Source organism: Prunus avium, chromosome 8, assembly GCF_965620075.1.
Source record: "Prunus avium chromosome 8, drPruAviu1.hap1.1, whole genome shotgun sequence".
Lineage (NCBI taxonomy): Eukaryota > Viridiplantae > Streptophyta > Magnoliopsida > Rosales > Rosaceae > Prunus > Prunus avium.
Genome location: NC_142291.1, coordinates 26,884,330 through 26,898,928, shown reverse-complemented (window position 1 = coordinate 26,898,928; position 14,599 = coordinate 26,884,330). Strand labels below are relative to the sequence as shown.

The 14,599-nt window shown below is 35.1% G+C and overlaps 1 long non-coding RNA gene and 1 pseudogene across 1 annotated transcript; one reads left to right on the top strand and one right to left on the bottom strand.

Annotated features, from left to right (window-relative positions):
* The first annotated feature begins 5,948 nt into the window (after positions 1-5,948).
* LOC148292431 (protein FAR1-RELATED SEQUENCE 5-like) lies at positions 5,949-8,761 on the top strand (annotated as a pseudogene).
* Positions 8,762-11,600: 2,839 nt separating this feature from the next.
* LOC148292430 (uncharacterized) lies at positions 11,601-13,214 on the bottom strand. The gene is made up of 3 exons (XR_015826180.1): positions 13,113-13,214; positions 12,257-12,612; positions 11,601-11,807 (listed from the first exon to the last, which is right to left on the bottom strand). It is a non-coding gene; the product is annotated as an uncharacterized LOC148292430 (long non-coding RNA).
* Between the last annotated feature and the right edge of the window lie 1,385 nt (positions 13,215-14,599).

Sequence of the window (14,599 nt, the reverse complement as noted above, 5' to 3'; positions counted from 1 at the left end):
TTAAAAGTCAAAATAAAAAAAGAAAAAAAAGAAAAACAAGCAATCATTTTGTTCAAAAGTCATCTCAACATGTACTCAATGACAAGGTGGGGTTAAAAGTCATCTCAACACAAACTTGAAATTACAACTTGAAACACATGCTTATAAAATTGCACATAGATACATGCAATTCTCAAATATCAGCTAAACCCAAAAAAGCGCAGAGATAAATTGTAGACTACTTCTACTAAAGAAAGAATAGCAAAACATGACGGGAAAACAACAAAACTACAATCAAATTCAAATGTAATTTACCTAAGCCTTGAGATTTTTGCTACATCTGGGTTTGTGGTCCTCAAATTCAGATCTGTTACTGAACTTCCTTCGACATTTTGGTTTCTTGCACACAATGAACTTCGACTTTGATCCCCTGTGGACCATTTGCTGATGATGTATCAACCCTTTGTTATTTTCAAATTCTTTTGAGTTCATGTTTCTATCAGAACAGAGGTTGCATGTTATAATCTCTCCTCTTCCCACATCTTCATCTTTGACCTCAGGAGCCCAGGTATGGTTGTCCTTGATATGCTCTAGCAACTGAGCATAATTGTTGAATGGAATGTCACAGTAGTCGCAGAATAAAGAGTCCTCATCAAACTGGTAATTCATTTCTGAATTGAATTTATAAAATAAATAAAAAAACAACAAATTATATCAGATAAATCTTCAATAAAGAAACGATAAATTAATCATACACCAACTACGAAATGAAACACAATTTAATTGTATAATTTTGGCCAATTTGATGAGGAATAAAGTTTTGGTAAAAAGTGGTGGAAGGGTCATAAGCTGAAATTATATCAACTTTTCCACACCCTATAAATATTATATCAAAAGAGATGAAAACATGAGAACCACAGCCTCTTCTGCCTTAGGCGGCGGGCTCTGAACCACCGTCAACTACAAGCTCAAACCCATAGGGAAAAGCTTGGGAACCGACTCAATTGTCATAAACCAAACACCAAGTCCCATGAAATCATAAATCAAAAGAAAAGAAAACCAGTACTGAGGGAGAGCCAAACAATCATGTTCAAAGAGACATATGGGATGATGCTCAGAAAGAACCATTTGAGATCATGGTCAGAAAGAGGTGGAGGTGAAGGCGGTGGTGGTGGTGATGGACTGGGGGTAAAGATAACCTAGCTGAGCAATGAGATCATAAATCAAAAGAAAAGAAAACCAGCACTGAGGGAGAGCCAAACAATCATGTTCAAAGAGACATATGGGATGATGCTCAGAAAGAACCATTTGAGATCATGGTCAGAAAGAGGTGGAGGTGAAGGCGGTGGTGGTGGTGATGGACTGGGGGTAAAGATAACCTAGCTGAGCAATGAGATCATAAATCAAAAGAAAAGAAAACCAGCACTGAGGGAGAGCCAAACAATCATGTTCAAAGAGACATATGGGATGATGCTCAGAAAGAACCATTTGAGATCATGGTCAGAAAGAGGTGGAGGTGAAGGCGGTGGTGGTGGTGATGGACTGGGGGTAAAGATAACCCAGCTGAGCCATGAGATCTTAAATCAAAAGAAAACCAGTACTGAGGGAGAGCCAAACAATCATGTTCAAAGAGACATATGGGATGATGCTCAGAAAGAACCATTTGAGATCATGATCAGAAAGAGGTGGAGGTGAAGGCGGTGGTGGTGGTGATGGACTGGCGGTAAACAGTCAGCTTTGAGAAACTCAACCAACAACAACTACAAGTCTGAAGTCTGAACAACTACAAGTCTGAAATTATTGGACATATATTCAGTTCTTTCTGAGCAGTCTCATATAATCAGAAAATGAGATACGTGAAAACTCAACCAACAACTACAAGTTCAGACATATATTCAAAGATCACTGACCCATTTGTGCCATTTGGGAGAGTGAGAGAGAGAGAGAGAGAGAGAAACTTCACACAAACAGCGAATTTCAGGAGAAAAAAAGAGACTGCTAGTCGTAGAGAAATAAGAGGAAAGGGCAGGGAACTTTTAGAAGCAGAGGTCCAAAGCTACGACTCTATTTTCATATTATTTTAAAGCCTCTTTCGTGTGTAAAAAGGCAGATATCAGTGGGTGGTAAAAATGCGAGGTATCTCCAGGCAATGTTTGAATATTTGGGTTTTGAGTAGAACCAGGTTCGAATTATTTTTTGGCTTTCTGTTTTCTTTCTTTAGGGCAAGCATTTCATTTCTGCTAATTCCTAAGATTCATAAAACAAAAACTTACCTGCCATGCCATGCCAGGGTTAATAGTTTTGTTTGGTAAAAAAAAAACCATGATCATGGTCATCATGGGTGATGGGGGTCAGTAACTCTAGGTTAACTGAGTTCAACATCTTTCTCTTAAGATATTTATCTCTTAAGTAAACCCAGCATTAATAAAACGATACAGGCAAAACGACAATATCATAAGATGAGAAAATATTATAAGAAAATATTCCAAAACGTCAACATCATGGACAGACTCCAAATATTGGAGAAATCTTCACTCGGCCTAACATGAGCCTCTCTCAAATTTTAACATTTAATTATATGTTTTTTTACAAGAGATATTTAGCCTGGAGAATTAAAACACAAGACCCAACACAACTCGTCTTCTAATAAAGCATCTCTTCCAAAAAAAAAACAAAAAACAAAACTCGTGGAGGCTGGTTTTTGGTACAACATGACCGATCGCACAGGGGCCGACATTAATTAATGTTAATTTAATCTTGGCTTCATCAATTGCGCTGAGGTTAAGGCCATAGTCGTTGGACTAATGTTCGCGTTCCGTGTGAAAAAAGCGTGCATTGTATAAGTGAAAAAGCGTATGTCCACAGTCCACGTCAGATAAAGTCACAACGTTTTATGACACAATTATTGTTGTGCTTAATGATACGGAATAGGACACACAATATGTTTTTGTGCTCTTTTTCTTGTGCCTTATAGTCAGTTTTGTATTACACATTACATTACATACTAACTTGGCTGGTGTGTGTTGTATCATACATTACACACTAACTTGGTTAAACTTTATGATGGTGACGGAGTGATCAGGCATCTGAGCACATAAGATGTGGGGGATTTTTCGTTTCAATCACATATAAATAAAAAACCAAGAGTGGAGAGAAAATATAAGGAAAAGAAAAAAAATGATAGAGAGAGGAGAGAAGAGAGAGAAGGAAAGAAAGAAAGAAAAAAGAGAGAGAGGACAGAACTAAAGAGAAGGAAAAGAAAGAAAGAAAAAATAGGAGAGAAGAGAGAAGGAAAAGAAGAAAAGAAAAAAAAAAGAGGAGAGAAAACTAAAGAGAAGGAAAAGAAAGAAAGAAAAAAAAGAGGAGAGCAAACTAAAGAGAAGGAAAAGAAAGAAAAAAAATAGGAGAGAAGAGAGAAGGAAAAGAAGAAAAAAAAAAAAAAAAAAAAGAGGAGAGAAGAGAGAAAGGAAAAGAACAAAAAGAGAGGAGAAGATAGAAGGAAAAGAAAGAAAAAGAAACATTATAAATATCGAAAGTCATAATATATAATCAAAAAGTTGTATGTAGTATGGTGGATAAGGTGTTAGAGAGTAATGAGGGTGGTAGGGTTTATGTGTTAGAGAGTAATGAGGGTGGCGGAGGATGTGGTGTTGGATGCGGAGATGGAGATTGTGTCATTTTAAAAAATTAATTATTGTATTTTGGGAATTAAAAGAAGTCATTAAAGGTTTATCTCTATTTATTTTGAAAATAGCTTCGAAAAGTAATTCGAAGCATGTTTTTAAAAGCTGCTGTCAAAAGGTCACTGCTTTTAAAATAATCGGAATATTTTACTTTTACCAAACACCTTAAGTTGCTTAACTTTAAAGTTTATTTCGACGAAAAAAGAGAGTTTTAATTTTATTAACGGAAGAACCCTGTATTATTCTCAATCGATCCGTGCTCAGGCCTAGTTCAACATGTATTAATATAACGTGATAGTAATTGCGCCGGGAGCATTTTTGCTCACCACCCTTAACTAGAGGTGTACCCTCACCACCACCTCCAAAGGGTGACACGTGTCCTATTATTAACCTTAGTTAACTTTTACGTGGAAATCTGAAAAAACAAATAAATAAGGGGCCCACAGCCTTCTCTCCCCTTCCTTTCTCCTTTTCCCCTTTTCTGTTTTTGTTTTTTTTTTTTCTCTTTTGGAATTGCAACTGTTGTTGCATAAGTATCAGATTTGCAGACACAGTAAAGGCTGATATATTATCATTTTCTATTTTCATGTATTTATTTCATTCAAGGTTTTTTTTTTAATCAAACAATTCAATCAGCACAAAACGGAAATATAATTAGAAGAGAGGAGAAAATATGATCTCTGCTATTTTGCCTCCATCAAAATTGTTGAGTCAGTGGTCCCAAACACCTTGAATTTGACAAGAACAAAAGGAAAGGCCAACAACCGAGTAGGACAAACTGGATTAATCAATTGCAAAACTTGATTAATTAACTCTAATTAACAAGACTGAATTGACTAACTGCCCATGATCCTAGATGCCACCTACTGTTTACAGATTTAGGTTCTACACTCTTTGTTATCTCAGCGGCTGCATGCATATATTTTTCATTTTTAATTAACAACGAAAAAGCAAAACAAAGATACTCACATACAGAATGAGGAAGAGAGAATGGGTCGGGAGAGGCTGAAAGAAAGAAAAGAAAAAAAAAAAAAAAAAGGAAGGGGAAAGGAGGAAGGAATAGAGAATGGGTCGGGAGAGGCTGAAAGAAAGAAAATAAAAAAAAAAGGAAGGGGAAAAGAAGGGAGGAAGGGGAGAGAAGGCTGTGGGCCCCTTATTTATTTGTTTTTTCAGATTTCCACATAAAAGTTAACTAAGGTTAATAATAGGACACGTGTCATCCTTTGGAGGTGGTGATGAGGGTACACCTCTAGTTAAGGGTGGTGAGCAAAAATGCTTTCCAATTGCGGCTGATGTATTAATATTGGCTTCATCAATTGCGCCCAAAAAGTATGCATTGTATAACGTGAAAAGGCATAGGGCACAAGCAATAACACTTGTCCTGTACTTACATTCTTCCTAAAATTAGGGGCTGAAAGTCTTGTGGTGACGACTTCGAACCTATGGTTCTGAGAACTTTGATGATCCCAATGTGCATTTTCCGGTTACAGGGCCCATTTAAGTGGGCCCCAAAAATATTACAAATCTTTTTTAATCTTATACATCCTCGTTTAAGTGCTCAAAGAAGAGAAATTATACAATAGTACGGTACTACCACGTGTCAGTGACATGTGGTAGTATGCACCAATTGTATAATGACACGTGGTATGGCTGCTTTTTAAAAGAAAAAATGTTAACATTCAAATTTAATTGTAGCACCGTTTAGTAACCAACTCTCTTTTTTGTTTTTGTTTTAAAATATAAAAAAGAAACCCTAAGACATAATTACTTTTGTCGAAATTTATACCCCTGTTATGAAAAGAAGACTTTTGCAGCCATTTATTTTTTCGGTCAAGCTTACAGCTATAAAGCTATGGATAGTGACAGAGGTAAACAAATATCCTCGATTTGTCTTTGCAATCGTACTTTTTTATTTTATTACTGTAGCTTTTATTTGTCGATTGCTGCATATTTTTTTTTTGAGTCTGTTGTTTACTTCTTCTTTTTTGTTGATTGTTGCAGATTTTTTTTTCAGTCTATTGTTTTTTTTTTTTTTCTGTCGATTGCTGCAGCTGCAGTTTTTTTTTCAATATATTGCTGCCTTTTTTTTTTCTGTCGATTGCTGCTTTTTTTTTTTCAGTCTATTGCTGCTTTTTTTTTTTTCTGTCGATTGCTGCAGTTTGTTTTTCCAGTCTATTGCTGCTGCTTTTTTTTTTTTTTTTGTCGATTGTAGGAGGTTATACAGGTTGTTTCTCTTATATATATATAATAATTATTATTATTATCATTATTTCTATGTTTGATAAGATGATGTTGTGGCTTGTGTCAATATTCATTGATGTTGAAAGTGATGAAGAAAACGTAAGAGAAAAAGATCCAATGATTGTTAACCGTGTAGAAAATATTGATGAAGATTTGCTTGGAAGGGTTGTGTCCACTGAAAAGGAAGCTTATAATCTCTACAACAATCACGCTATGAGAGTTGGATTTAGTGTTCGAAGGGGACAAAAGAGATACAATACCAAAAAAGTTCTACGGCAATTTAGTTATCTTTGTTCAAAAGAAGGTTTTCGACTAGATAGTGACCCTTCAGAATTGAGCAAGGTTAGCAAATTAGAAACAAGAACAGGTTGCGAAGCTAGCATTCGATTTGCATTCCAGGATGAAGATGATATGTGGAAAATTTCTCATTTTGTTCCTGAGCATAACCATGAACTTGCTAAGCCAGAAGAGAGGCAATTTTTGAGATCAAATAGAAAAGTTTCATATTCAAATTTGGGTGTCATTAAAACAATGGTGGGTGCAGGAATAAGGACCACAAATACATATTCTTATTTAGCAGAAGAAGTTGGCGGGTTTCAAAATGTTGGTTTTACAAAAAGAGATTGCTACAATGTTGTGAACAAGGAGAAAATGGCCTGCTTCAATCAGGGGATGCTCAAAGCTTGATGAACCTTTTCAAGCGCAAACAAGCTGAAGATCCTATATTCTTTTACACAGTTCAAGTTGATCAAGAAAATCGAATGACAAACTTTTTTTGGAGAGATGGAAGGTCACGAATTGACTATGACTGTTTTGGAGATGTGGTAGTATTTGATACTACTTATCGAACTAATAGGTATAACATGATATGTGCTCCTTTTGTCGGCGTCAACCATCATTGGAAAAACGTACTATTCGGTTGTGCTTTCTTATTGTATGAGAAAACTGATTCATTTATTTGGTTATTTGAGACATTTTTAGAATCAATGGGAGGTCGAAAACCGAAGACTATTTTTACTGATCAATGTCAGGCAATGGCAAATGGCATTCAAAATGTTTTTCCTAGGGTATGTCATCGTTTATGCTCGTGGCACATATCTCAGAATGCTGCAAGAAATTTGGGAAGTTATTATGGTAATCAAGAGTTTAACCATATGTTCAATAAGTGTCTTCAAGGATATTGTGAGACAGAATTGGAATTTCAATCTATTTGGGATGACTTATTAGCAAAATTCAACCTTACAGGCAACCCATGGTTGATGACACTATATAATATTCGTGCAAAATGGTGTCCAGTATTTAGCCGACATATTTTTACTGCTAGGATAAAATCTTCACAAAGAAGTGAGAACAAACAATGTTTTTCATCAAATGTCTACTAAGACAATGAGTCTTACTCAATTTGTGCATCACTGTGATAAACAAGCGGAAAAAATGCGTTCAAGTGAATTAGAAGAGTCTTTTCGTTGCAATCAAGGACTCCCTTCTAGAATTGCCAAAAGCAGTGGAATTTTGAATCATGCTGCTACTGTCTACACAAGGAAAATATTTAAATTATTTGAAAAGGAGTTTGTAGATAGTTTGGCAGTGATGATATATCAGGTTGGAAGTGATAGCACAATTCACTCATTTCAACTTAATGAAGAGGGTCACAACAGAGTTTACCTTGTCGAACTAAATTCATTCAATTGCACTATTTCATGTAGTTGCAAAATGTTTGAATCTATGGGTTTATTGTGTCGTCATGCTCTAAGGGTACTAAATGTCAAATGTTGGAGTCAGATACCAGAACAATATATATTGAAGCGATGCACAAAAGATGCCAAAAAAGAATTGGAGGCAAATGGGCATGGTGAATTATTACAGGTAAATGGTAAATCATCGGTCACATTGCGACGAAATGCTTTGATGCGAACAACTTATGATGTATTGAGTAAGGCAGCAGAGACAGAAGCTACTACTAGAATTGCTATGAAAAAATTGAGAGAGATGGAAGAATTGATTGAAAAAGAAATGACAAAGTCAAAGGAAGAAGTTAATCAAAAAACTTCTGATAACGTTTTTGATTGTAATGCAAGTGGTTGCATATTTGATGAGACACCAGTACTGAATCCCCCGTGTGTAAGGCCAAAAGGTATAAGCAATGCCAGAATAAAAAGCGCTATGGAGAAACGAAGAAAAAGGACATCAAAAGATATTGCTTCATCAAGTATGAAAGTTCCATGTCTTGTTTTATTGTTTACAATCTCTTATTATTAATTTCTTCTCATCAGTAATGCTTATTATTACAAATTGTTTTGTAGGGAAAACCAAGCAATCAAGGGAGATAGGTCATCCATATAGCTCAGCTCATACACCAGTCAGTGTACCAATGAGTACAAATATTAGTAATCATGTATGTTTTAAAGACTTTTAATTCTCTTTTTTTTTTTCCTTCTATAAAGTCAACTAATTGTATAATCTCACCACTGTTATATAGGTCTACCCAACTATGAGATTGTTACCTACCGAAGGTCATGCAAATTTGCCTCAATCTAACAAAGTAATGCAATTTGTTAGTTTAAAAATCAAGTTTGTGTTTTCATTTATGAACCTAGAAAATTTAATGGTGTAACACTTCTTTTTTTTTCTTTCTCTCTTTAGGATTCCAATTCTACAAGGACATTATATCAACCTAATTTGTCCTTTACAAGCATGCTACAAAGTACTAATTTCATGGCACATTTGAATAAGGTATTCATTGAATCAGGATGGTTTATCTATAGCTTATGCCTATTTTGAAATATTTGATTGACATGAAGCTATATATAATGCAGGATTCACATTCACATGCTTATGAGCAGCAACATAATCCATAGAAGTAATATGTCTCCGCAAGAATCGTTTATGCTTGGAAATTGTTACTTATTTTGATTCAAATTTGATGTACTTCATGGTAATTGTTTGTTACTGTCGTTACTTTTTTGATTCAAACTTGATGTACTTCATGGTCATCATTTGTTAATGGAATATATGATCATGTTTTTCTTCTACCACCTTTTCTTTTTTTAGTTGGAAGAAACATTGAGATTACAAAGCAATGATTATTTTCTCTTATTCTTACGGACTTTCTCGTAGAGAATTGTTGTAAGGCATATAAATTGAACAATGGACCACTTTCACAAATGAGAAGAAGTAGCACAACACTAAGAAAGTACAATGCCAAAAAATTATAAAATTATTGAAGAATTACCAATAACTTTTTAAAATGAATGAAATTTTCATTAAACATAAATTTTAGTCTGTACAAAGTACAAACAAATGACAAGAAGCACATGTCGTGATACAGCAAATCAAAACTAAACAAATAGCTATTTCAATCTAGGCACCAGAAAAAGAAACTAAAGAAATCCAATCCAAAATATAGTTGTCTTCCATTCTTGCAATACATTGCCACACAAACTTGAACCCGTAAAAACTTAGAGAAACAGACTCAAAGAGATTACAATCCATCTCCCACAACATTCCTTCTCCTTCCATGGAATCCAAATGACACGCTGCAGTTCCATAGAAGTTTGAAGAGCATATCAAATGAAAGGAAATAAAATGATTACTCAAAAGAAAGGAACTGCATTTAATCAAATGAAAGGAAATAAAGTGAAAACAAAGAAGCTATAAGACCCATCAGCTCAACAATTACCTTCAGGGGAGGACATATGCCAAAAAAGAACAGATAGCAACAATATACTCAAATTGTAAGCTAAAACAAATAGCAAAAGAACAGAGCAATAAGTATTATCCATTAATAATATACCCAAATCAAATGAACTTCTACACCCCAAAAATTAAGAAATAAAATCAACATGTATTAATTGCAACAAGAAAATATAACCCCAATGTATCATATCATTTTATAACCTGAATGGAATGCTACAAAAAAAAAAAACCTAAATCAAACCCCTTCCATCTCACAATTTAAAACACAACCAAAACCCCAAAAGTGAAGCAAATCATGCCAAAAAAAGAACAAAAAAGAACAAAAAATTGCAGTTGATTCAGATTTGACAAAAATTGAAGAAACTTAAACAAGAAATTACAGTAAGATTCAGATTTGACAAAGAAAAGCCAAAAAGTATTAAACCCCAAATCAGAATTATTTAACAAGAAAAAGAAAGAAGAGCACACAAGAGAGACGGAGAAAGTTTGGTCATGGGTAGGATTTGTAGCCCGAGGACGAGATCTCGCGTCGTCTTTTTCCGAACGGTTGTGGGCGAATAAATAACCTGCAGAAGTCGGGAAAGAAAAAAGACATGAAGCAATCGGCAAAAAAATAAAAAGAAGAGACAAACTGGGCGAATAAAAATAACATTCAAAAATCGGAAAATAAATAACCTGCAGCAATCGAATGGCTGCACCAGTCTTCTTCTCAGAAATCGGGAAACAACCACTCTTCCTTCTTCTCAGAACATGTCGTAGGGTTTCTTTTTTATTTTTTAAAACAAAAACAAAAAAGAGAGTTAGTTACTAACGGTATTACAATTAAATTTGGATGTTAACATTCTCTCTCTTAAAAAACAGCCATGCCATGTGTCATTATACAATTGGTGCATACTACCACCTGTCACTGACACGTGGTAGTACTGTACTATTGTATAATTTCTCCCCAAGGAATCATCCTTTTTAATAAAATATTATTTAATTCTGTCTAGATGAGGTACCGATGTCTAATTCTGTACGGAGAGAGAATTACGTGGAGATCAAGGAACCCTTTAATCGAATATTCCAATACCTTTCTTTGGAAAATTTTCCAGTAAAATAATCATGATAAAGTACTTTATTATTATTTTTTCTATACGAAATAGGAAACTTCCCAATAAAAAAAATTAAATAAATAAAACCCTAGAATATGCATGTGCTCATACGTGTAAAAAATTCAAACAAGCAGTCTTTTGCTTTAGCCCTTATGCTTCTTTGGGCTCTGTGGAGAGACCGTAACTCTCGAATCTGGGAGAGTGTGGATACTATTCCTACTGGCTTAGTGTTACTGGCCTCTTCTTGGTTGCAGGAGTTTCATGGTCTGATTTTGGGTCAATCATGCCTAGTCCCCCATCAGCTTAGTCATAGATGGATTGCCCCGAGGAATGATTTTGCCAAAGTCAACGTCGGTGGTGCGTGGCTTGCTGCTGAACATTGTGGGGTATTGGGGTGGTGATCCGGAACGAGTCCGGGGGCGTTCTGACAGCCTGCTCTAAAAAAAACTTAGGAATATTGGGTCTCTTGATCAATTACGAGCCCAGACTTTACTAGTGGGCATTCGGTTGGCTGTGGAGTTGAATCTCCAACAGGTTTGTTTTGAGTGCGGCTCTGTCAAGGTTGCTGCTGCTGTCTCGTAAGGTATCTCATTTGGTTTTGGTAGGGGGGTTTTGATTGATGACTGTTGTGTGCTCCTCTCTCAATTCCAGTCATCCTCCGTGGCCCATGTGCCTAGGCTTTGTAATCGAGTTGCTAACAGGCTTGCCTTGTTTGCTTTTCATTTGCTCCAAGATTGTTTTTGGTTTGGTGAGGCCCCTGAGCTTGTTCAGGATCTCCTCACCCAAGACTGTTGCCTCAATTAATCTTCAATGCAATTGATCGATTTATTTCAACCAAAAAAAAAAAAAAATTCATTCTAAGCCAAACAAACTTGAAATTGCAAGTACCAAATCGATACACAGCATTCTAGGAACACATGCAAGAAAATTAAACATAAGCATACACGTAGGTCTGCATAATTCTTCTAACACCAACAACATTAACATCAAGCCATAAGTCTTCCACAATAAAATTATTCTAATACCAACAATATTAACATCAAGCCATAAGTCTTTTAAAGAAACTAAGATTTGATTGCCAAATCCTTCTTAACGGGTACTGCAAGCTCCAACCCTACAATTAGAAAATTAAACAACTAGTTAGCTATAACAGTGAGTGAGCTATAAAAAAAAAACAAATAAAAAGAAATTGACGAGGTGGGGTTAAAAGTCCAAATTAAAAAATTAATAAAAAATCATTTTATTCCTAGGTCATCTCAACACATACTCATTGACGAGGTGGGGTTAAAAGTCATCTCAACGGATATTCATGTCCGTCTCAACACAAACTTAATTATTTTAGTGATGTTATGGTCAAACCCACCAAGTACATCTCAACACAAACTTGAAATTACAACTTGAAACACATGCTTATAAAATTGCACATAGATACATGCAATTCTCAAATATCAGCTAAACCCAAAAAAGCGCAGAGATAAATTGTAGACTTCTTCTACTAAAGAAAGAATAGCAAAACATGACGGGAAAACAACAAAACTACAATCAAATTCAAATGTAATTTACCTAAGCCTTGAGATTTTTGCTACATCTGGGTTCGTGGTCCTCAAATTCAGATCTGTTACTGAACTTCCTTCGACATTTTGGTTTCTTGCACACAATGAACTTCGACTTTGATCCCCTGTGGACCATTTGCTGATGATGTATCAACCCTTTGTTATTTTCAAATTCTTTTGAGTTCATGTTTCTATCAGAACAGAGGTTGCATGTTATAATCTCTCCTCTTCCCACATCTTCATCTTTGACCTCAGGAGCCCAGGTATGGTTGTCCTTGATATGCTCTAGCAACTGAGCATAATTGTTGAATGGAATGTCACAGTAGTCGCAGAATATAGAGTCCTCATCAAACTGGTAATTCATTTCTGAATTGAATTTATAAAATAAATAAAAAAACAACAAATTATATCAGATAAATCTTCAATAAAGAAACGATAAATTAATCATACACCAACTACAAAATTTAATTATATAGAGACTGACGGCAACTCCATTTCACCATTTTCTTTAACATCTCATAAAATCAATACACTAATAGATTTGAGAGGGGATATAGGCTAATCTAACAAGAATCACCCAAGAAAAATAAGCATTCATCACAGAGGTGGAGCCAAAATGAAACACAATTTAATAATATCATTCAAAAGAAAAGAAGAGAAGCTGAGAAAGAGCCATGAAATCATAAATCAAAAGAAAAGAAGAGAAGCTGTAACTCTGTGAGAACCAAAAACCCAGTTCCAGAAACCAAAATAAAAAAATCATGAAAGCTCAAAGAAAATCTTTTTACAAAACATAAAGGGATGGAAAAACAACCCAGGAAAAACCAACAACAAGAAGTTCAGACATATAATCAAATATCACTGACCCATTTGTGTCATTTGGGAGAGAAATAAAGAGACTGCTAGTAGTAGAGAAGTGCTCAAGGACTGGGGACTTTTATAAGCAGAGGTCCCAAGCCGACTCTTACGATAGATATCTCTGTTTTCATTTTCTTTTAAAGCATCTTATTTTTGGAAATTAGTTTAGATTGAGAGTGAGGGAGAAAGTTATTTTGTTTTTATTTGTGTGTTTGTTTAGGGATTGAGAGTGAGGGACAAATTGGGCACAGGAAAAATTAAACTCAGATATGAGTGTAGGTGGTAAAAAGTCAAGCTAAATGCATACATGCTTAATTAAAGGAGGTTCTTGTGGAAACAACGGTTGATCAGTGGACCCACGATGATCTCTGTATACATGCACAAGCTAGTGTTGAGGCAAATGTGAATACGTTAAGAATTTTGCAATATTAATTATTTTGCTAATTTAATTTGCAAAATAAAAGTGCTAGAGTTTTGCAATCTTATTTATTTATTTATTGTTTTGCTAATTTAATTTGCAAATAAAAGTGCTTCAGTATCACTGTCTGTCTGATGAGTTTGGTGTGAATTCAAACGTGCAAAGCAAAATGATTGGCCACGTTTATCCTCATTGAGACCACAAACCAATTAAGACAATGCATAAATCATAGCCTCGACCCCAAAGTTGAGTTTTTTTCTTTTTCTTTTTACTATTGTTTCTATCTTTCTTTTTGTTTTTCGGTCTCAAAGTTGCTTTCAAAGATAATTGCGGAAACTTGTTCCACAATTATTACCATCCTTTTAGTGGGTTATTGAAAAGTTTTGACCCACACAGTCGCTTATTTGACAATTTCATTGGCATTGCATGTCATGAAATTGATGATGATTCAGTCCAAAGTGGTAATGATTCTTTGTAAAAACCTTATATGAATCAATGAAATCTCACCCTTTATCTATATACAAGTAATTCTTCTACTCCCTAATATAACCAGCCCTACAACCAAAACCCCATTGGTGTTTTTTTTATGTGGCTTAGTAATTATTGACGTTGTTTTCCGTTTTCCACTACATAGCAGGAACATGTTTTCATGGAAGAACATAGAAAAGGCAAATCAGCCAGCCTCCACTTTACCTGTGTTGCCATTCCCAAAAATAAAAAAGAACAAAGGAATAAAACCTCCTTGAAAAATGCAATCTGACTGAAAATGTATGAATACTTCCGGGGACCCTAAAGGCCAACCCCACCTTATGTTATGGATCAGTTATCTCAATCATGATTTCCCTACCACCGTGGTTTCAACTTTCCAGCCACAAGCTCTAATTCTCTGAGTCATAGGCCCTGTCTCATCATCACTCTTTTAACTAAAAGCTGTTTCCATAATTCGTTACACGAAGATGTGATGTGGAGAAAACAACGTGACTTTTTTCACGTAGTCCAATATAAGAAGGTGGTTTGCTTTTATTTTTTATTTATATATTGGCGGGAATCAAAATCACTTGTCCTGTACTTATAAAG